This window comes from Ranitomeya imitator, chromosome 4 (genome assembly GCF_032444005.1).
Source record: "Ranitomeya imitator isolate aRanImi1 chromosome 4, aRanImi1.pri, whole genome shotgun sequence".
Classification (NCBI taxonomy): domain Eukaryota; kingdom Metazoa; phylum Chordata; class Amphibia; order Anura; family Dendrobatidae; genus Ranitomeya; species Ranitomeya imitator.
Window position 1 is genome coordinate 668,212,521 of NC_091285.1, and position 24,605 is coordinate 668,237,125.

At 45.3% G+C, this 24,605-nt stretch overlaps 1 long non-coding RNA gene across 1 annotated transcript; it reads right to left on the bottom strand.

Moving 5' to 3' along the window:
* Positions 1 to 15,305: 15,305 nt before the first annotated feature.
* On the bottom strand, positions 15,306 to 21,804 carry LOC138677219 (uncharacterized). The gene is made up of 2 exons (XR_011320869.1): positions 21,748 to 21,804; positions 15,306 to 15,387 (listed from the first exon to the last, which is right to left on the bottom strand). It is a non-coding gene; the product is annotated as an uncharacterized lncRNA (long non-coding RNA).
* Positions 21,805 to 24,605: the final 2,801 nt, after the last annotated feature.

A 24,605-nucleotide genomic window follows, 5' to 3' on the forward strand; every position in this document is an offset into this window, starting at 1 on the left:
GCGGCAGGTAACTTTATCCGGCTTAAGGAGGTGAAGAAATACCAGATTCCGGTGGTCGCCCTGAGATGTCCACGAATGATTGCTTCCGTTGATGGCAAGCCTCTGCAGGAGACCATCTCTATGGTTACCGAGGAGGTAACTCTGCAAGTGGGAGCTCTGCACCAAGAGAAGATTGCTCTCTACGTTTTGCCCAATTTGTCTCATCCCCTTTTGCTCGGTCTTCCTTGGCTTCGGACTCACGAACCCGTCCTGGATTGGCGTTCTGGTGAGATTCTTCGGTGGGGACATCCGTGTCAAGAGAGGTGCTTGGCTTCTGTCCGACCAGTTACGGTCTCTCAATCCTCGTCTGGCCCCATGGGCTTGCCTCCTGCCTATTGGTCCTTTTCTGAAATTTTCGACAAGAAAGAAGCCGAGACTCTTCCGCCTAATCGGCCCTATGATTGTCCTGTCGAGTTACGTCCTGGAACCACACCGCCCAGAGGTCGGATCTATCCTTTATCCCCTGCTGAGACGTCTGCCATGTCTGAGTACATCCAAGAAAATCTCGCTAAGGGTTTTATAAGGAAATCCTCCTCGCCTGCTGGTGCCGGCTTTTTCTTTGTGAAAAAGAAGGACGGCTCTTTACGTCCCTGCATTGACTATCGAGGTTTGAATGACATCACAGTAAAAAATAAATACCCTTTGCCGTTAATTCCAGAGCTCTTTGATCGCTTGAGAGGGGCACGGATCTTCTCGAAGTTGGACCTACGTGGAGCCTACAATCTCGTTCGTATTCGCCCAGGAGATGAGTGGAAGCCTGCCTTCAACACCCGGGATGGACATTACGAGTATCTTGTCATGCCCTTTGGTTTGTGTAACGCTCCCGCAGTCTTTCAAGAATTTGTAAACGACATCTTTTGGGATCTGCTTTACTCCTGCGTTGTGGTCTACCTTGATGATATCCTCATCTTCTCACCGGATCTGTCTTCCCACAGAAGAAGCGTTCGTCTGGTCCTGCAGCGCCTCCGGGAGAATCGCCTTTATGCTAAGATGGAAAAGTGTCTCTTCGAACGATCTTCTTTGCCCTTTTTGGGGTATATTTTCTCTGAGAATGGATTGGAGATGGATCCAGAGAAGTTGTCCGCTATCCTACAGTGGCCTCGTCTGGTTGGGGTGAAAGCTATCCAACGCTTCCTCGGTTTTGCTAACTACTACCGACAATTTATTCCGCATTTCTCGTCCATCATCAAGCCTATCTCCAACCTCACTCGGAAGCGATCCAGTTCTATTGTTTGGTCTTCAGAGGCCGAAGAGGCTTTCTCTAGTCTTAAACAGGCTTTCTCTACCGCACCAGTATTGCATCGGCCTGAGGCTAATAAGCCGTTCATCCTGGAAGTGGACGCCTCTTCCACTGGAACTGGCGCAGTGTTATCCCAAAAGTCTTCTTCCGGTCGATTGGTTTCCTGCGGATTCTTTTCTAAAGCCTTCTCTCCTGCGGAGTGCAACTATTCTATTGGGGATAGAGAGTTGCTAGCCATCAAGATGGCCCTTGAGGAGTGGCGCCATTTGCTGGAGGGAGCTGTTCATCCGTTTATCATCTTCACTGACCACAAGAATCTGGCCTACATCCAGTCTGCCCGGAGGCTCAATCCCCGACAGGCCAGGTGGTCCTTGTTCTTCGCTCGCTTTGATTTCGAATTGCGTTTTCGTCCTGGTCTGAAGAATGTCGAAGCAGATGCCTTATCCCGGTCTTTTCAACCTCAAGATGTGGAGGAGAATCTCTCTCACATCATTGATCCTCTCAAGGTCATCTCTGTGGCTCCCGTGAGGTTGATTACTCCACCGCCTGGCAAGACCTTTGTTCCTGAGACCAAGAGAACTCAAGTGTTGCGATGGGGCCACTCCTCCAAAATCTCTGGTCATGTCGGGGTTAAAAAGACTTTGGAGCTCATCTCTCGGTTTTACTGGTGGCCCTCTCTCCGCCAAGATGTGATTGACTTCTCTGCTTCTTGCTCCTCTTGCGCCAAGGTTAAAGTTCCCAGAAGATTACCTTCTGGATTTTTGCTTCCGTTACCTGTTCCTTCTACTCCTTGGCAACACATTGCCTTGGATTTCATCACGGATCTACCCTGCTCTTCCGGTTTCACTACCATCCTGGTAGTAGTAGACCGCTTCTCCAAGATAGCACACTTTGTTCCGTTACAGCAACTACCTTCAGCTCATGAACTGGCAAAAGTTTTTGTCCAGCATGTTTTCCGACTTCATGGTTTCCCGTCACACATGGTGTCAGATCGAGGTGTGCAGTTTACTTCTCGATTTTGGAGGGCTCTCTGCGGTCTCCTGGAGGTCAAATTGGATTTCTCTTCCGCGTATCACCCTCAAACCAACGGGCAAGTGGAACGTGTCAATCAGGTGTTGGCGACCTATCTTCGCCATTTCTCTAATGCACATCACGATAATTGGTCATGTCTTCTTCCATGGGCTGAGTTTGCCTACAATAACCACCCTGGCGAGTCTTCAGGCAAGCCTCCTTTCTTTGTGGTCTATGGCATGCATCCCAGGGTTCCATTGCCCATCTCTGCCAGGGTTCCAGCAGCTGACTCCGTGACTGTGGATTTCTCCAACGTCTGGCTGGAGGCTAAGGAAGCCCTGAAGAGGTCAGGTGAACGCATGAAGAGACATGCTGACAAGAGGCATCTGGAGGCTCCATCTTTTCTTCCTGGCGAAAAGGTTTGGCTGTCTTCAAAAGATTGAAGAGTCCTTCTTACAAGCTTGGACCTCGTTATATCGGTCCTTTTGAAGTCCTCCGGCGCATTAACAATGTTGCTTACAAGCTCAGGTTACCTGTCTCACTCCGTATTCCTAATGTCTTCCACGTCTCTCTCCTAAAACCGGTCATTCTTAATCGTTTTCATTCCGTTCCGAGTCCTTCTCCTCCTCCAATCTCTGCAGATAACGTTTTTGAGGTGGAGGATATCTTAGCATCCAAAAGAGTCAGGGGCAAGACATTCTTTTTGGTTGATTGGAAGGGTTTTGGTCCTGAGGAGAGGTCTTGGGAACCTAGGGAGAACATTAATGCTCCTCGTATTCTTAAGAAGTTTTTGTCAAAGAGTAGTAGGAGGGGGTGTAAGAGAGGGGGTACTGTTACCTCGGCTCCTGTTCCTGGCGCTCCTCCTGCTGCCACCGAGTCCAGGTCAGCTGATGTCCTTACTGCGTCTTCCTCACTCCGGGGCTCGGTGCTTGCATCCCGGCGCGCGTCCTCCCTGCACTCAGCTGTGCGCTCCTGTGGGTTGCGCAGGCGCAGTAGGCTCTGACCGCGCGCGCTCCTTCTGCTCTTCTATCCCTCCATGACCTGACCCGGAAGTACTTCCTGCCAATCAAAGTCCGGCCTCAGGTATTTCTGGCCCTCCTCCCTTTGTGGAGGCGCCTGATTATTGTGTTTTCCTGCTTTAGTTAGGCCGCATAGTTTTCTTTTCTGTGCTTTACCAGTCTTGTGCATTCCCAGTCTTGTGCCTTTCCAGCCCTGTGTTGTTTAACCTCTTGTTCTCCTGTTTTCTCTTTCAGTTCCTGCTCCTGTGTTCCGCAGTTCCTGTGTTTTCCCTTTCCTCAGTCCGTTCCTCAGCTCCTTTACTTCTCACCCAGGTTTTCCTCCGTCACCTTCTTCCCTTTCTGTTTTTCCCCGTTTTTCTCCCTGTTTCCTTTTCCTGGAGCCGATCCCTGGTCCTGGCCTCCGTGGTACTAGTTTTCCCTGTGCTTGCCTTCTAACAGTCCCTGTATAGGGGTTGGTTCCACTCTGGAGTGCTCGCTCAGGGGAGGTTCGGTGCCACGGTCCAGTGGGTCCACTCTTTGTTCTCGTCGCCTTCGGCGTAACAGACTGCAATCGGACGACATCTGAGTGCAGCCTGATTCTAACAGTCCACTCTTTGTTCCCGTCGCCTTCGGCGTTACAGACTGCACTCGGACGACATCTGAGTGCAGCCTGATTCTAACAGCTTAGCTTCAGCAGTATCTCTTGCTGCAGCTCCTCTCCACATTCCTTGTGGCTCCGCTCTGCTTTTATTGCTGTGCTATCTCTTGCTTCTCTACCGCTCCTATTCGCAGCCTTGCAGTTCTCTTCCAGTCTGATTAGGTCCCAACCTGTTCCCTCTTACTTCTTTCTGCTTGTTTCCTTATCTGCACCTCTTGTGTGAACAGGTCCCTACCTGTTCCTCCATATTACATTTCCATACCAGCACCTCCAGTATGAACAGGTCCCTTCCTGTTTATTCATTCTACATATCCATACCTGCACCTCCAGTGTGAACAGGCCCCTACCTGTTCCTTCATACACCACATCAACCAGTCCTGAGTTCTCTGCTGTGCCTTCCAATCCAGTGTTCCCGCCAGTCCTGCCGTGCCTTCCAATCCTGTTTCCTGCCGTGCCTTCCAGTCCTGTTTCCTGCCGTCCTAGCCAGCCCTGTGTTCTCTGCCGTGTCTCTGCCAGCCCTGTGTTCTCTGCCGTGTCTCTGCCAGCCCTGTGTTCTCTGCCGTGTCTCTGCCAGCCCTGTGTTCTCTGCCGTGTCTCTGCCAGCCCTGTGTCTCAGCCGTGCCAGCCTACTCGTCTGAGTTTCAGCTGTGCTCTTCTGCCAGTCCTGCCCGATGCCCGCACCAATCCTGGTGTTCCTGTCTCCCAAGTGGGATCAGCAGCCACAGCCAGACACCACCCTGGAGTAGCACCTGGCAGCTGCCTGCTGCACAAGCCTGTCCTCACCATCAGAGGCTCCAGTGAAAACCAAGGCAGCTGTCATAGTCACGCCCCTTCCAGGGTAGTCTGGTTTGTGGCACAGTGGGCCCCCCCGCGCTCACCCCCACCAGTCAGGGCGTGAGCGTGACAAATTCCTTCATCTAATTCATTGATAAAGATGTTGAACAATACAGGGCCCAGGACAGAACCCCGCGGTACCCACTTGAGACATTCTTCCAACTGGATGTGCAGCCATTTACGACCACTCTTTGGGTCCGATCACTAAGCCAGTTATGAATCCACATAACAGTTGCCTTGTCCATTCCATACTTAGTCATTTTTTCAGTAAGGATGGTGTGAGATACTTTGTCAAATGCTTTGTTGAAGTCAAGATATACTATATCTACAGCATTTCCCTGATCCACCCAGTCAGTGATTCTGTCATAGAAGGAAACTAAGTTAGTCTGACATGACTTATTAGTTACAAACCCATGCTGACTATGGTTAATCACTTCATTCTTATCCAGGGACTTACATACATGTGGTTTAACCCCTTTCTGACCTCGGACTGGATAGTACATTCGAGGTCACATCTCCTGCTTTGATGTGGGCTCCGGCGCTGAGCCCACATCAAAGCCGCAACATGTCAGCTGTTTTGAACAGCAGACATGTGCGCGCAATAGCGGCGAGAGGAATCGCCGCTATTAACTAATTAAATGCCACTGTCAAACGCTGACAGCGGCATTTAACTACCGCTTCCGGCCGCAAATACGTGCATGGCCGACCCCCTTCACATGATCGGGGTTCAGCGAAGCGTCAGGATAGTAACCACAGAGATCCTCTATGGTTACTGATGCCGATTTGCAGTGAGCACCACCCTGTGGTCGGCGCTGATAGCAAGCCTGTAATTAAGCTACATAGCAGCGATCTGATGATCGCTGCTATGTAGCAGAGCCGATCAGGCTATGCCAGCTTCTAGTCTTCCATGGAGGCTATTGAAGCATGGCAAAAGTTAAAAAAAAAGTTTAAAAAATATGAAATAAATAAAAAAAAAAAAAAAAAAGTTTAAATCAGCCACCTTTCGTCCCATTCAAAATAAAACAATAAAAATAAAATCAAATATACACATATATATTTGGTATCGCCGGGTTCAGAATCGCCCGATCAATAAAAAAAAAAAGGATTAACCTGATCGCTAAACGGCATAGCAAGAAAAAAAAAATTGAAACGCCAAAATTACGTTTTTTTTGGTCACTGCGACATTGCATTAAAATGCAATAACGGGCGATCAAAAGAACGTATCTCCACTAATATGGTATCACTAAAAATGCCAGCTCGGCACGCAAAAAATAAGCCCTCACCTGACCCCAGATCACAAAAAATGGAGACGCTACAGGTATCGGAAAATGGCAAAAAATTTTTATTTTTTTTTAACCCCTTCATGACCCAGCCTATTTTGACCTTAAAGACCTTGCCGTTTTTTGCAATTCTGACCAGTGTCCCTTTATGAGGTAATAACTCAGGAACGCTTCAACGGATCCTAGCGGTTCTGAGATTGTTTTTTCGTGACATATTGGGATTCATGATAGTGGTAAATTTAGGTCAATAAATTCTGCGTTTATTTGTGATAAAAACGGAAATTTGGCGAAAATTTTGAAAATTTCGCAATTTTCACATTTTGAATTTTTATTCTGTTAAACCAGAGAGTTATGTGACACAAAATAGTTAATAAATAACATTTCCCACACGTCTACTTTACATCAGAACAATTTTGGAACCAAAATTTTTTTTTGCTAGGAAGTTATAAGGGTTAAAATTTGACCAGCGATTTCTCATTTTTACAGCGAAATTTACAAAACCATTTTTTTTAGGGACCACCTCACATTTGAAGTCAGTTTGAGGGGTCTATATGGCTGAAAATACCCAAAAGTGACACCATTCTAAAAACTGCACCCCTCAAGGTACTCAAAACCACATTCCAGAAGTTTATTAACCCTTCAGGTGCTTCACAGCAGCAGAAGCAACATGGAAGGAAAAAATGAACATTTAACTTTTTAGTCACAAAAATTATCTTTTAGCAACAATTTTTTTATTTTACCAATGGTAAAAGGAGAAACTGAACCACGAAAGTTGTTGTCCAATTTGTCCTGAGTACACTGATACCTCATATGTGGGGGTAAACCACTGTTTGGGCGCACGGCAGGGCTTGGAAGGGAAGGAGCGCCATTTGACTTTTTGAATGAAAAATTGGCTCTACTCTTTAGCGGACACCATGTCACGTTTGGAGAGCACCCGTGTGCCTAAAAATTGGAGCTCCCCCACAAGTGACCCCATTTTGGAAACTAGACGCCCCAAGGAACGTATCTAGATGCATAGTGAGCACTTTAAACCCTCAGGTGCTTCACAAATTGATCTGTAAAAATGAAAAAGTACTTTTTTTTCACAAAAAAATTATTTTTGCCTCAATTTTTTCATTTTCACATGGGCAATAGGATAAAATGGATCATAAAATTTGTTGGGCAATTTCTCCCGAGTACGCCGATACCTCATATGTGGGGGTAAACCACTTTTTGGGCACACGGCAGGGCTCAGACCCCATTTTGGAAACTAGACCCCCCAAGGAACTTATCTAGATGCATACTGAACACTTTAAACCCCCAGGTGCTTCACAGAAGTTTATAATGCAGAGCCATGAAAATAAAAAATAATTTTTCTTTCCTCAAAAATGATTTTTTAGCCTGGAATTTCCTATTTTGCCAAGGGTAATAGGAGAAATTGGACCCCAAATGTTCTTGTCCAGTTTGTCCTGAGTACGCTGATACCCCATATGTGGGGGTAAACCACTGTTTGGGCGCACGGCAGGGCTCGGAAGGGAAGGCACGCCATTTGGCTTTTTAAATGGAAAATTAGCTCCAATCATTAGCGGACACCATGTCACGTTTGGAGAGCCCCTGTATGCCTAAACATTGGAGATCCCCCACAAATGACCCCATTTTGGAAACTAGACCCCCAAAGGAACTAATCTATATGTGTGGTGAGGACTTTGAACCCCCAAGTGCTTCACAGAAGTTTATAACGCAGAGCCATGAAAATAAAAATAAAAAATTATTTTCTCAAAAATGATCTTGTAGCCTGCAATTTTTTATTTTCCCAAGGGTAACAGGAGAAATTTTACCACAAAAGTTGTTGTCCAGTTTCTCCTGAGTACGCTGATACCCCATATGTGGGGGTAAACTACTGTTTGGGCACATGCCGGGGCTCGGAAGTGAAGTAGTGACGTTTTGAAATGCAGACTTTGATGGAATGCTCTGCGGGCGTCACGTTGCGTTTGCAGAGCCCCTGATGTGGCTAAACAGTAGAAACCCCCCACAAGTGATCCCATTTTGGAAACTAGACCCCGAAAGGAACTTATCTAAATGTGTGGTGAGCACTTTGAACCCCCAAGTGCTTCACAGGAGTTTATAATGCAGAGCCGTGAAAATAATAAATACGTTTTCTTTCCTCAAAAATAATTATTTAGCCCAGAATTTTTTATTTTCCCAAGGGTTACAGGAGAAATTGGACCCCAAAAGTTGTTGTCCAGTTTCTCCTGAGTACGCTGATACCCCATGTGTGGGGGTAAACCACTGTTTGGGCACACGTCGGGGCTCAGAAGGAAAGTAGTGACTTTTGAAATGCAGACTTTGATGGAATGGTCTGCGGACGTCACGTTGCGTTTGCAGAGCCCCTGGTGTGCCTAAACAGTAGAAACCCCCCACAAGTGACCCCATTTTAGAAACTAGACCCCCCAAGGAACTTATCTAGATATGTGGTGAGCACTTTGAACCCCCAAGTGCTTCACAGACGTTTACAACGCAGAGCCGTGAAAATAAAAAATAATTTTTCTTTCATAAAAAATGATGTTTTAGCAAGCATTTTTTTATTTTCACAAGGGTAACAGTAGAAATTGGACCCCAGTAATTGTTGCGCAGTTTGTCCTGAGTATGCTGGTACCCCATATGTGGGGGTAAACCACTGTTTGGGCACACATCGGGGCTCGGAAGTGAGGGAGCACCATTTGACTTTTTGAATACAAGATTGGATGGAATCAATGGTGGCGCCATGTTGCGTTTGGAGACCCCTGATGTGCCTAAACATTGGTAACCCCTCAATTCTACCTCCAACACTAACCCCAACACACCCCTAACCCTAATCCCAACTGTAGCCATAACCCTAATCACAACCCTAATCACAACCCTAATTCCAACCCTAACCCTAAGGCTATGTGCCCACGTTGCGGATTCGTGTGAGATTTTTCAGCATCATTTTTGAAAAATCTGCGTGTAAAGGGCACTGCGTTTTACCTGCGGATTTACCGTGGATTTCCAGTGTTTTTTGTGCGGATTTCACCTGTGGATTCCTATTGAGGAACAGGTGTAAAACGCTGCGGAATCCGCACAAAGAATTGACATGCTGCAGAAAATACAACGCAGCATTTCCGCGTGGTATTTTCCGCACCATGGGCACAGAGGATTTGGTTTTCCATAGGTTTACATGGTACTGTACACCTGATGGAACACTGCTGCGGATCCGCAGCGGCCAATCTGCTGCGGATCCGCAACCAAATCCGCACCGTGTGCACATGACCTAATTCTAAAGGTATGTGCACACGCTGCGGAAAATGCTGCGGATCCGCAGCAGTTTCCCATGAGTTTACAGTTCAATGTAAACCTATGGGAAACAAAAATCGCTGTGCACATGCTGCAGAAAAACTGCACGGAAACGCAGCGGTTTACATTCCGCAGCATGTCGCTTTCTGCGGATTCCACAGCGGTTTTACAACTGCTCCAATAGTAAACTGCAGTTGTAAAACCACAGCGAAATGCGCAGAAAAACCGCGGTAAATCCGCGATAAATCCACAGCGGTTTAGCACTGTGGATTTATCAAATCCGCAGCGGAAAAATCCGCAGAGGAACAGAATACGTGTGCACATACCGAAACCCTAACCCTAGCCCTAACCCTACCCCTAACCCTACCCCTAACCCTAACCCTACCCCTACCCCTAACCCTAACCCTACCCCTAACCCTAGTTCTTACCCCAACCTTAGTGGAAAAAAAAAATATTATTTTTTTTTATTGTCCCTACCTATGGAGGTGACAAAGGGGGGGGGGGGGGCATTTACTATTTTTTTTATTTTGATCACTGAGATAGGTTATATCTCAGTGATCAAAACTCACTCTGGAACGAATCTGCCGGCCGGCAGATTCGGCGGGCGCACTGTACATGCGCCCGCCATTTTGGAAGATGGCGGCGCCCAGGAAAGAAGACGGACGGATCCCGGGAGGCCAGGTAAGTATAAGGAAGGTGGAGATCAGGGCACGGGGGGGGGGCGTCGGAGCACGGGGGGGTGGATCGGAGCATGGGGGGGTGGATCGGAACACGGGGGGGTGGATTGGAGCACGGGGTGGGGGATCGCTGTGCAGGGGGGTGGATCGGAGCACGGGGGGGATCGTTGTGCGGGGGGGGGATCGCTGTGCGGGGGGGGATCGGAGTGCGGGGGGGTTTGACTGGAGCACGGGGGGTGTGATTGGAGCACGGGGGGAGCGGACAGGAGGACGGGGGAGCGGAGCACAGGACGGAGGGGAGCGGACCACAGATCGGGGGGCTGGGGGGGCGATCGGTGGGGTGGGGGCACATAAGTGTTTCCAGCCATGGCCGATGATATTGCAGCATCGGCCATGGCTGGATTGTAATATTTCACCAGTTTTTTAGGTGAAATATTACAAATCGCTCTGATTGGCAGTTTCACTTTCAACAGCCAATCAGAGCGATCGTAGCCATGGGGGGGTGAAGCCACCCCCCCTGGGCTAAACTACCACTCCCCCTGTCCCTGCAGGCCGGGTGAAATTGGAGTTAACCCTTTCACCCGGCCTGCAGGGACGTGATCTTTCTGTGACACAGCATATGCGTCACAGGTCGGATTGGCACCGACTTTCATGACGCATACGCTGTGTCACAGGTCGGGAAGGGGTTAAGCAAAGTTTGGAAATTTTTTTCACCACTTAGATAAAAAAGTAACCTAGACATGTTTGGTGTCTATGAACTCGTACTGACCTGGAGAATCATAATGGCAGGTCAGTTTTAGCATTTAGTGAACCAAGCAAAAAAGCAAAACAAAAAACACGCATGGGATTGCACTTTTTTTGCAATTTCACTGCACTTGGAATTTTTTCCCATTTTCTAGTACACGTCATGGTAAAACCAATGATGTCGTTCAAAAGTACAACTCGTCCCGCAAAAAATAAGCCCTCACATGGCCATACTGACAGAAAAACAAAAAAGTTATGGCTCTGGGAAGGAGGGGAGTGAAAAACGAACACGGAAAATCCCAAGGTCATGAAGGGGTTAATAATTTGTTCAAAGATCTTTCCTGGTATGGAAGTAAGACTCACGGGCCTATAGTTCCCTGGGTCCACCTTCTTCCCCTTTTTGAAGATAGGAACATCATTTGCTCTTCTCCAGTCTTCTGGGACTTCTGTTCTCCAAGAATTTTCAAAGATTATGGAGAGTGGTTCAAAAATTTCTTTTGCTATGTCCTTCAGTACTCTGGGGTGTAATTCATCTGGACCTGGAGACTTGAATTCATTTATGTTATCTAAGTGTTTCCTCACTATCTTTCTGTTTATAGATATCCTGTATTCTTCTACTCCTTTAATAGGACAGTGAAGATTAGTTGATGTTACATTTCCTTTCTGAGAGAAAACAGTTGCAATATAGGAATTTAAAAGTTTGGCCTTCTCAACATCCTTTCTTGCCATTTCATCATTTTCATCCTATAAAAATCCTATAGCATCTTTGACTTTTCTTTTACTTTTGACATATCCCCCAAATCCTTTTTTATTGCTTTTGACGTCTCTTGCAAGCCTTAATTCATTGTCAGGTTTAGCTAATCTGATTCGTGACCTGCAGGTTCTGCAGACAGCATTATATACTTATTTAGATATGCCTCACTCTTTCCATTTGATAAACATTTCTTTCTTCCTTTTTAGCATGTGTTTAAGTTCTGTGTTCATCCATCCTGGTTTCCTTAAATGTTTTGTATTCTTCCCTCTTTTTGGAATTGTTAACGATTGTGCTTTGAGAATCTCATTTTTCAAGATTTCTCAACCTTCTTGAACATTTTTGTCCTTGAAGATATCTAGCCATTTGGATCCCTCCGATTCTCTTTCTGAGTCCCTTAAAATCTGCCTTTCTGAAATCTAACCTTGAAGTCTGAGTCTTCACAGGTCTTCCTCCTCTAGTTATCAAAAATTCTAAAATAGCATGGTCGCTGCCTCCTAGGGTCCCAGCCACTCTTACCTCTTCAACCAATTCCTCCCTGTTTATAAGGATTAGATCCAAGGTAGCAGATCCCCTTGTTTTCTCCCCTACCGTTTGGAAGATGGGAGGAATAGAACTAAGAAACAAGTGTGAAAAAGACTTGGGTATACTAATAGATTACAGACTGCACATGAGTCAACAGTGTGATGCAGCAACAAAAAAGGCAAGCGCAGTTCTGGGATGTAGTAAGGGAAGCGTAGAGTCTAGATCACGTGAAGTAATTATCCCTCTCTACTCATTATCTGGTATACTGTGTCCAGTTCTGGGCACTACATTTTCAAAAAGCCGTTGAAAAACTGGAGCAAGTTCAGAGAAGAGCTACCAGGATGGTGAGCGGACTGCAAAGCATGTCCTACGAGGTACGGTTATCTGAAGGGATGTCACATTGTAGAAGGATCATCTTTATTATCATTTGCACAAGGAAACAAGAAGCAATGGAATGAAAGGGAGAAGACTACTGCAACCTCCTACTCTCTGGACTCCCCTCTAGCACTCTGGCACCACTCCAATCCATCCTACACTCTGCTGCCCGACTAATCCACCTGTCCCCCCGCTATTCCCCAGCCTCTCCCCTGTGTCAAGCCCTTCACTGGCTTCCTATCGCCCAGAGACTCCAGTTCAAAACCCTCACACTGACATACAAAGCCATCCACAACCTGTCTCCTCCATACATCTGTGACATGGTCTCCCGGTACCTACCTACACGCGACCTCCGATCCTCCCAAGACCTCCTTCTCTACTCCCCTCTCATCTCTTCTTCCCATAACCGCATCCAAGACTTCTCCCGTGCTTCCCCCATACTCTGGAACTCTCTACCCCAACACATCAGACTCTCGCCTAACATAGAAACCTTCAAAAAGAACCTGAAGACCCACCTCTTCCGACAAGCCTACAGCCTGCAGTGATCCTCAACCTACTGAACAGCCGCGCAACCTGCCCTACCCTCTCCTAGTGTATCCTCACCCACCCCCTGCAGACTGTGAGCCCTCGCGGGCAGGGTCCTCCCTCCTTATGTACTCGTGTGCCTTGTTATCTGCTCATGTTTAATGTATTTGTCTATATTTGCCCCGTATTCACATGTAAAGCGCCATGGAATAAATGGCGCTATAAAAATGTATAATAATAATAATAATAATAAGATACAAATTAGAAAGAACTTTTTGACAGTGAGGGTGATCAATGAGCGTAACAGGCGGCCACGAGAGGTGGCGAGTTCTCCTTCAATGGAAGTCTTCAAACAGAGGCTGGGCAGACATCTGTCTGAGATGGTTTAGTGAATCCTGCATTGAGCAGGGGGTTGGACATGACGACCCTGGAAGAACCTTCCAACTCTAACATTCTAGGATTCTATGTGACTGGATATATCTCACGTCTTAGTACAGAAATGAGGTCTCCCATCTTCCTCAGTAGACACTGCTTTGGATCCCTTGTTTTTTTTATATGTATCATTAATTTTAAATACTACCGTATATACTCGAGTATAAGCCGAGATTTTCAGCCCATTTTTTGGGGCTGAAAGTCCCCCTCTCGGCTTATACTCGAGTGATACTCGGGGGTCGGCAGGGGAGGGGAAGCGGGGACTGTGTAATTATACTTGCCTGCTCCCGGCGCGGTCCCTGCTTCTTCCAGCACTGCAAATTCTTCCTGTACTGAGCGGTCACATGGCACCGCTCATTACAGTCATGAATATGCGGCTCCAGCTCCCATAGAGGTGGAGCCGCATATTCATGACTGTAATAATCGGTAACTGTGACCGCTCAATACAGGAAGATGCAGCGGTGGAAGAAGCAGGGACTGCAGGGACCGCGCCGGGAGCAGGTAAGTATACGGGGAGCGGTGCGTGATATTTACCTGCACCTCGTTCCGGTGCGGCTCCATCTCCAGCGTCCCCTGGCAGTGACGCTCAGGTCTGAGGGCGCGGTGACGTAGTCAGTGCGCCCTCTGCTGAGCGTCAGTGCTGGAGATGGAGCCGCACAAGGAGCAGGTAAATATTGAAAGCGCCGGCGTCCTGAGCGAAGAGAGGTGAGTATGTGATTTTTTTTTTTATTGCAGCAGCAGCAGCATTATATATGGCACATCTTTATATGGAACATATATGGGGCCATAATGAACGGTGCAGAGCATTATATATGGGGCACAGCTTTATATGGAGCATCTATGGGGCCATAATCAACGGTGCAGAGCATTATATGTGGCACAGCTTTCTATGAAGCATCTATGGGGCCATAATGAACGGTGCAGAGCATTATATGTGGCACAGCTTTATATGGAGCATCTATGGGGCCATAATGAACAGTGCAGAGCATTGTATATAGGGCACAGCTTTATATGGAGCATCTATGGGGCCATAATGAACGGTGCAGAGCATTATATATGGGGCACAGCTTTATATGGAGCATCTATGGGGCCATAGTGAACAGTGCAGAGCATTGTATTGTTGAGGGAGGATCTAAAGTGATCCTTCACGGTTGACTCAGTGATTTCCAGATTAATCTACAGGGCGTTGCCGGCAACTGAAAATGACCAGACGGAGACTCGTGCCTCTGTGTGGGGGATCGAGCAGATCTCTGGGCCCCTGTTTATTGTCTGACTTTTCATAGTCATAGAAATTATACTTCAACCAATCAGCATAAGAATACGTTCACAGTTCTTAACCTATAAGAATACAGGAAAAACGTAACCCATGAGGATACAGGAAAAATGGAAACTAAAGATATGGTCATGTCTTTTTGGCATAGAAAAACATATTAACAGATGCCTCAGTCTTGTATAGCGATACCCCCACGAGTCTCTCATCTGGCTCACTCGAGTCAGAATACTCAAGGTCTTTATACCAATTATGAACCATAGACTAGCTGAATAACAAAATGTTATCTTCTTGAGAAACAGGACAGTTATTTCATAGCAGCTGTAACCTTCTACCTAAGTAAATAACAGAATTTATCTTTAACCAACAACAAAATGGAGTCAAAGCACAAAATGGAGAATCTTTCATAATTTGTTCCTTCACATTCCCCCCTAGATAAATTTTGTTAACTAATGTCCAGCATCAGAGGTACTATCCCAAGCTATAAGCTCGAGGGGTACTGGTCTTCACATGACTGGTGCCATGTTACCAGCCATGGCTGTTGCGGCGTACCCGTCCCCCCTGTATACTAGAATTTATGAATAACAATTATTGATAACAGTAGTTGGGATCTTTTGAAGATAGCCATGCGCTTGGCTTCAACATCTTCATCAGGTAACTTTGTAAAATCGGTGTAGAGAAGAGCAGGGGTGGCAACGCTTTTGGTTTCATCATTAGTTGTCTTAGTGCAGAATTTCCTAATACATACAGAAATACACCAAAAAACAAGTTTTAGTATTACATACATGACAAGGATAAAGGCAGCGATATGTAACAAACTTTGTAAGATTCCAGCTATCCAGCCGCAAGTCCCTCAAACCAATTGGCTGGATTAAGAAAGGAGAAGGTGTCTGCCCACCAACTGTCCTTATTACGGTCATTGTCTTTATCATATTAATCTCTGAGTCTTTGAATATCTTCTAACTTATGTGAATACTGGCAGCCATCTTAAATACAGTTAAATTTGCATTAGCAAACATAAGGGGAAAAACTTATTGTTTCACAGCATAAGAATATATAAAAGTACAAAAGAGTATAAAGATATATATTTTCACCTTGACAATCCCCCCTAAACACTAAGTTTTTCCCTATAAAGAAAGTTCCTTCGAGACTGTCCATGTGATGGGGAAAGGGAAGGTGGATTTCTTCATCCAGACACCTCAGAAGCTCTCCCCTTGTGAGAGGCCTCCAGGCAGCTGAACCCTTCACTAGCTTCACATGGAGTTCTCCCGCTGTCCCTAAACTAAATCTCTTAGCATCATCTGAGAGTAAAAGGTATTGTCTGTCTTCTTGAGGGGGACGTACTTGGGGATCTCCCCTGGATCAGTGCCATCATACTCTGGTGAGTCTACTTCTTGGTTGAGGAAGGTGCCAGTCGGAGTTGCCTCAGTGATAACCTTTTTATACAGGGGAATAACACAACAGAGGATTATCGATCTAACTACAAGAAGGGCAATCAGTACTAGACAAGCTTGTTGAATGAATCCTTTGAGCCCACCCAACCAGCCGGAAAAGAAAGATATGTCTACTCCAACATTAGTTTTTAATTCTGCTGCTAACCCATTTATCTTTTTAAGGGCTATCATGGTCTTTCCATTTACCCCAGAGTTCTGAGGGATATAGGTACAACATTCCTCTCCCACCATCCCACAGACTCCTCCTTTCTCAGCTAAGATCATATCAAGGGCTAGTCGGTTTTGGAGGGTCATTCTAGTGTTAGGGCCCAATTCCTCAACTATACCTTGGAAAGCATCACAGGTAAAATTGACAAACCTTTGTTCACTGTAATATATGTAATTGATCCAATCAACATTTTTATTAATCTGCACCTGTGGGATTATAGAAGCAAAGCCAGCATAGATCTGGTTCTCGGCTTTAAATTGGTCAGGCACCCCCCTTGGCACTCCAATAGCATCAACATATACTAATGGATCTTCTTCATAACTCATGTGGAGCTGATCGAGACTTCTCCTCTTTCTGGTATATTCATCAGGTGTCTCCGGATCCCAAGGTAAAATCTTGAACTGCATAGCTAGTTTAACAAGGGTGCACTGACCTGTCCAGGCATTAGGCAACCTAGGACGGAGCTTACCATCTCCACATAACCAATAAATGTCGTACATATACTGTGTATGATTAGCTAGCAAGTCAGTATCCAGGGAACTGTTCTCTTTACAGAAACCTGTCTCGAAGACCCCTACTGGTGTACCTGTAGTGTCGTGGGAATTATAGCAGGTATAATTATCAGCTAATACGGTTATCCCCCCTGGGACCTTTAGTTTAGGTGCTTCATGAATTAGTGGGACATAATCTGAGCAATCAGTGGACTTTAGACCCTTCAACAGATTCATAACACAGGCAGTGGTATTAAGTATATCCAATATATCCCAAATTTGATCATCTGGATAATCTGTGGCCCTAACCAATTTATCCCACATTTGTATAACTGACAATTTTATTGGCTATACCCATCTGTACTACTAATCTTTCATGATATTGTACAAACTTATTATTCAAGGATGTTGGAGAATTTAGGCTGTCCCATTCGGTTATCAATATTATTATATGGAAATACGAAAAACCAAAACATCATGTCCCCTTATTTGCTACTAGTCTGTTTGACCAGCTTGCACTGCGATGCCTGGATCCACGTCGGCCTTCCTTCCAGCTTTACTGACATAGAAATAATGAGAACTTGGTAGGGACCATCATACAAGGGTTCTAGTCCGTGTCTTCTGACATAGCTTTTCACGACCATAAAACCACCAGGCTTCAAATTGTGACAATTGTCGGTTTCTGCTGAATCTGGAAGGAAAGAAGAAACTAAAACATGGGTGTTAGCAACATTTTTACTAAGCTGAATAACATATTGAACAGCACGGACAGTTTCTTCTGATAACTACTGAGACTGGAAATTTGTAACTGAGGACCTAGCACCAAACAATATCTCATATGGGGACAGGCCATATTTTGCAATAGGGGTAGTATGAATGTGTAAGAGCCCTGGCCATGGAGCCGTAGTCTCCTGCATCATTTTAGTCAATTGTCCCTTCAGTGTGCCGTTCAGCCTCTTAACTTTCCCACTAGATTGTGGATGGTACGGAATATGGACGGCTACAGTGGATCCAAGCATTGTCAGAACCTCCTGATACACATGAGCCTTGGTCACTTTCAACAACTTCTGGAACACCATATCTGCATATAACTTCCATCACCAGTTTCTTTGCTGTGGTCTTTGCAGTCACGTTGGTAACGCGGAATACTTCTGGCCAACTGGAGAACATGTTGACAACCACCAGACAATATTCATACCTTCCAGACTTAGGCAACGTGATGTGGTCCACCTGGAGCCTTTGGAAAGGATAGTCGGGCTTAGCAAGGTGCTTCGGGGTTACACGTTGAAGTTGACCGGGATTGCAGGTCTGACAGATACCTCGATGTGTGGGCCCATGCGCCCACGTGGCAATAGCAGGGTACATCCGCTTAGGGAGACACACAAGTTGGTCCTTTATCCAGCGACCATTGTCCATACGTGCTCCATCAGCTTTCCACTGCTTCACTTCTTCCTTTGGAAACATTCTCTGCATCGTCATTAAGCGGTCTCGCGGGGTCCGGCAGAAAACCTCAGTCTGGCATAGATCATCAGGTTCCTGTAGAGTCAGTGTTTCTTGTAACTGTTTACGCTGAAAGCGTGTGGTCACCATAGCTGGTATGGTCTGTTCAACGGGCAGAAGAGCAGCGGCTTTTGCTTGCATATCCGCACAGGCGTTACCAACAGTCTGTGGCCTGTTCCATAGTACCATGCTCCTTAACTTTGATAATGGCCACCTGGGTAGGTAATTCGATTGAGTCCATGAGGGTTTTAACAGCTTCAACATTCTTCACTGAGTCCCGGCGGTAGTAACACACCCTCGATTGGCCCATAGGGCTCCGAAATCATGAGCAATACCAAATGCATACTGTGAGTCCGTGTATATATTAGCCCGCCTGTCTTTGGCCAGAACACATGCAGTAGACAGATCCTGAAGTTCTGCTTCTTGTCCTGACAGGGAGGGAGGGAGGGAGGGAGTGCAGCTCCGTGCACTACAGTGTCTTCCGTAGTAACAGCTTATCCGGTGTGGAATCTGCCAAAATCATCACCATATCTTGAACCGTCTTTCAGGGCATTATAGAGAGGTTGCATTATGCGGGATGCGTCCGGTATTCACTGACAACAATAAGTACATAGTCCAAGAAAACGCTGGAGCGCAGTCTCATCTTTTGGAAATGGAAGGGAGCTGACGGCTATTTTTCTTTCTTCTGTGAGGTGTCTGGCACCCTGAAGGAGACAGTGACCCAAAAATATCACTTGACCAAGGCAGAACCGAAGTTTCGAAGCCGAAACCCGACAGTTCAGATCTGCCAGATACTTGCGAAAACTAACAGTGGCAACAATGGCTTCCTGCTCTGTCTGTGCACACAACAAAAGATTATCCACATACTGAAGCAACGTGACATAGGCATATTCTAACTGACAGGGTTAAAGACACATATTTTTTTTTTTGCAAACTGATTGGGAAAGGGCGTGTAGGATACACATCTCATTATATTCATCTGCATAGGGGTTATATAACGTAAGGACCATCTGACCATCATCTTGGCTCACCAACTCTCTAGGTCTGCTCAGGTGCACTTATACGTCCATCATATTATCTTTGTTTGTAAAATGGGAAAGGTTTGTTCTCAGGGTCAGCCAATTATTTTAGCATAGCTAGCTAGTCAGAGGGCTTCCAGGGATAATACTCTTGTATCTGTCTTACACTACCTGAGAATTAACATGGCGAGGGAGATTTCCAGACACAGGGTTAAAATGGATATTGGAATATGACACTGGATTTGTGTAAGGGAGGGGGGCTGGAGCTGAAGTCTAGTGGGCCACTGATAAGGAACGAGCTGTGTCCTTGAAGCTGCCGGTCCTGCTCCTTGAAGCTGCGGTGGGGGCTACAGAGCGCAGCTGCTGATACAGAATGGGTTAAGTTCTTCTGGAAACTTTGTACTACTTTTTTTTTTTTTTTTTTTCAATGCATCGTCCAGAATGGAAGTCTCAGTATCGGGTCTCATTGACATTATTGCCTCTTTCAATTCAGATTTAAGGCCGGACATCAAAGCTACTGCAAAAAAGTGTGAATGGGCTTTATTATACAGTGAAAACCCCAAATCTTTAAGTACTACCATAAGACGCCCATAGAATTTCTCGGCAGTCTCCCCCTTGTCCTGTGTGACATCTGTGAGGGAGGTAGCGTGGTCCGCTCGTCTATCTTATGCCCAAACCTTTAAAGCATTACAGAAATCAACATCACTCTCATAGGTTCCCCCGTCCAGGTTATACATCATGCCACCCTCAATAATTGGAAAATACCCCTCTCCAGCCTTCACATGGAGTAAGTGTAACAGATCTCTCCAGGGAGTGGAATAAATCTCTCGATTCGCTGCTATTTGTCTATAGAAAACCATGGGGGATATTTTTGAAACGGGTAACTAAAGTAGGAGGGGGTGGATACTCATAACCACTAGCAATACTAAGCATACCAGGGACTGGTGCTGGCGGTGGCTGATAAGTTTCGTCAGCGTTTAGCAAGGGAAAGGTGGGGGCTACAACTCCGGGTCTTCTTTCTTCACAATTGTAACAGACCTGTCTCCACTGAGAATTAGTAACTCTGCACACATCACAATTCCACCCGGCAGGATTATAGGGTGGGGGTGCACTAAGTTTTGACAACCCAGGATATATTGGAGCTTTGGGGTTAAGGGGCATAGGGCTTACAGTCGGGAGAAGAGGCTTAATTTCCTGGGGAGGGACCTTATCATCTAGCAGGGAGCCCCCCTGTACCAAATTTCTTATTGTTTGCTTTCCCAACACATTAATCTCAGTCACTTTCTCAGTTCCTTCCTGTACCACAAACATCCAGTTTTTTTGTCATAGTAATACACAACTTTCCTTTTTTTTTTTTTCAACGTAACAAAAACAGATCCGAATTCACTTTCTCTGTTAATCCTTAATTTACTATATATCAACCACTCAACTTGAAGCAGGTGAATCTTTTACCAATCTTTCAATCACTTACACTGATAACCAAACAATCTCTTACATGTTTTCTTCTAAAATAGGCACAATTCTTTCACTTTCAAATTCCAACTTTAACTTACGATATTTCTTTCTAATTCAATACAACATTGTACTATTGCACATACTACACAACACAAGGATAGAAAATTCCGAGAGGACGCAGCGACTCGCCCCCTCCATACCAGAAACACAGAACAGATAAGAACATCACAGCATTCCTCAACACAAAAGAAAGCAATAGCGCAGATGTTTGACCCCTCCCATCCCAAATTTCACACAGAGACAGAATACAGCAGTTCTCAGACTTAATTAATTTCTACAAAACCTTCATTACACAATTCATATAAAAAACCAGACCACCTTAGAAAAACCAATGATTGAGAATATTTTCCCCATCTTTGGGCTAACAATATCAGATTCAACACACAAATTCAAAGTCTTCTCTTACTTCCATGGAAACATGATTCTCCTTTAGAGCTAAATATCCTTACCTAGTTGTGTACAATACCGAGAGGCCTTTACGGTTTGTTCCACTGGGTCTCTCTGTCCCCCGCTGGGACAACCCAAAAACACGGTACTCAGTGAAAGGAGGAGGGAGTCTTAAACTTCCCTCCGAATACCTCTGGATATATATATATATTGTATACTTCTATATATTCCTGAGTTACGTATCCTACCCAATCTTCGATCACCTCACTGCGCCTGATTCTAACAATGATCAGGAATTCAGGATATTTTGACTATAAAGAGAATTACATCACTGGTCAATCCGGGGTGTCCGTTCCTTATGAGGTACGGTTCGAGCACTGGGCTCCCAACGGAACTACATCTCTATATGATTCCACCCAAAAATCACCCACCTTCGGGGACAAACCTCAGATCCTCTTTGCAGCAACAAACACAGGAAAACCACACCAAACGGTCAGTCTGGACAGTATAACTGCCAACTTACCGTGGTTGTTGTGGGGGATGATCAGTCCCAATTTTCCAGTGCCTGTGTCCGCTCCGAGGGTCCTTTGTCTGGTTGTCCTCCGGGGGGCAGAGGCGTTCCTGGTTGGGGCCCCACAATGGGCGCCAAGCTGTTGAGGGAGGATCTAAAGTGATCCTTCACGGTTGACTCAGTGATTTCCAGATTAATCTACAGGGCGTTGCCGGCAACTGAAAATGACCAGACGGAGACTCGTGCCTCTGTGTGGGGGATCGAGCAGATCTCTGGGCCCCTGTTTATTGTCTGACTTTTCATAGTCATAGAAATTATACTTCAACCAATCAGCATAAGAACAAGTTCACAGTTCTTAACCTATAAGAATACAGGAAAAACTTAACCCATGAGGATACAGGAAAAATGGAAACTGGAGGGCATTCTAAGGGATGCTATACTGGCGTATCTGAAGAGGAATAACCTCATGACCCAGTATCAGCACGGGTTTACTAGGGACCGTTCATGTCAGACTAATTTGATCAGTTTCTATGAAGAGGTAAGTTCCAGATTGGACCAAGGGAACCCAGTGGATGTAGTGTATATGGACTTTTCAAAAGCTTTTGATACGGTGCCACACAAAAGGTTGATACATAAAATGAGAATAATGGGGATAGGGGAAAATATGTGCAAGTGGGTTGAGAGCTGGCTCAGGGATAGGAAACAAAGGGTGGTTATTAATGGAGCACACTCGGACTGGGTAGCGGTTAGCAGTGGGGTACCACAGGGGTCAGTATTGGGCCCTCTTCTTTTTAACATATTTATTAATGACCTTGTAGGGGGCATTCAGAGTAGAATTTCAATATTTGCAGATGACACTAAACTCTGCAGGGTAATCAATACAGAGGAGGACAATTTTATATTACAGGATGATTTATGTAAACTAGAAGCTTGGGCTGATAAATGGCAAATGAGCTTTAATGGGGATAAATGTAAGGTCATGCACTTGGGTAGAAGTAATAAGATGTATAATTATGTGCTTAATTCTAAAACTCTGGGCAAAACCGTCAATGAAAAAGACCTGGGTGTATGGGTGGATGACAAACTTAAATTCAGTGGCCAGTGTCAGGCAGCTGCTACAAAGGCAAATAAAATAATGGGATGCATTAAAAGAGGCATAGATGCTCATGAGGAGAACATAATTTTACCTCTATACAAGTCACTAGTTCGACCACACTTAGAATACTGTGCACAGTTCTGGTCTCCGGTGTTTAAGAAAGACATAGCTGAACTGGAGCGGGTGCAGAGAAGAGCGACCAAGGTTATTAGAGGACTGGGGGGTCTGCAATACCAAGATAGGTTATTACACTTGGGGCTATTTAGTTTGGAAAAACGAAGACTAAGGGGTGATCTTATTTTAATGTATAAATATATGAGGGGACAGTACAAAGACCTTTCTGATGATCTTTTTAATCATAGACCTGAAACAGGGACAAGGGGGCATCCTCTGCGGTTGGAGGAAAAAAGGTTTAAGCATAATAACAGACGCGGATTCTTTACTGTAAGAGCAGTGAGACTATGGAATTCTCTGCCATATGATGTTGTAATGAGTGATTCATTACTTAAATTTAAGAGGGGACTGGATACCTTTCTGGAAAAGTATAATGTTACAGGGTATATACACTAGATTCCTTGATAGGGCGTTGATCCAGGGAACTAGTCTGATTGCCGTATGTGGAGTCGGGAAGGAATTTTTTTCCCCAATGTGGAGCTTACTCTTTGCACATGGGTTTTTTTTGCCTTCCTCTGGATCAACATGTTAGGTTAGGCTATGGGTTGAACTAGATGGACATATAGTCTTCCTTCAACCTTAATAACTATGTAACTATGTAACTATGTAAAGATATGTTCATGTCTTTTTGGCATAGAAAAACATTAACAGATGCCTCAGTCTTGTATAGCGATACCCCCACGAGTCTCTTATCTGGCTCACTCGAGTTAGAATACTCAAGGTCTTTATACCAATTATGAACCATAGACTAGCTGAATAACAAAATGTTATCTTCGTGAGAAACAGGACAGAATTATTTCATAGCAGCTGTAACCTTCTACCTAAGTAAATAACAGAATTTATCTTTAACCAACAACAAAATGGAGTCAAAGCACAAAATGGAGAATCTTTCATAATTTGTTCCTTCACAGTATATGGGGCACAGCTTTATATGGAGCATCTATGGGGCCATAATGAACGGTGCAGAGCATTATATGTGGCACAGCTTTATATGGGGCCATAATGAGCGGTGCAGAGCATTATATGTGGCACAGCTTTATATGGAGCATCTATGGGGCAATAATGAACAGTATGGAGCATTATATGTGGCACAGCTTTATATGGAGCATCTTATGGGGTAATGAACGGTATGGAGCATCTATTTTTATTTTTGAAATTCACCGGTAGCTGCTCCATTTCCCACCCTAGGCTTATACTCAAGTCAATAAGTTTTCCCAGTTTTTTGTGGCAAAATTAGGGGGGTCGGCTTATACTCGGGTCGGCTTATACTCGAGTATATACGTATGTTAAAAGTTATATTTTATTTTTCTCGCCTTCCCTAAGTTCAATTATAGATCCACTATTTGCTGATCTGATCTCTAACATTACAGAGTGGGGGGCCTAGTGCTGAGGAGCAGAAATGTCACCAACGTTCTGCTGACCCGATAACTGCTGAGTCCAGACCTCCTCCGGTATTAACATCAGCTGACAACTACAGCCGGATCCGCAGACCAAGAGCACCACACGGGAGTGGTGTCAGTGACAACTACAGCTGGAACCGCAGAACACGAACACGGCATAGGAGCAGTGTCAGTGACTACAACCGGAGCCGCAGAACACG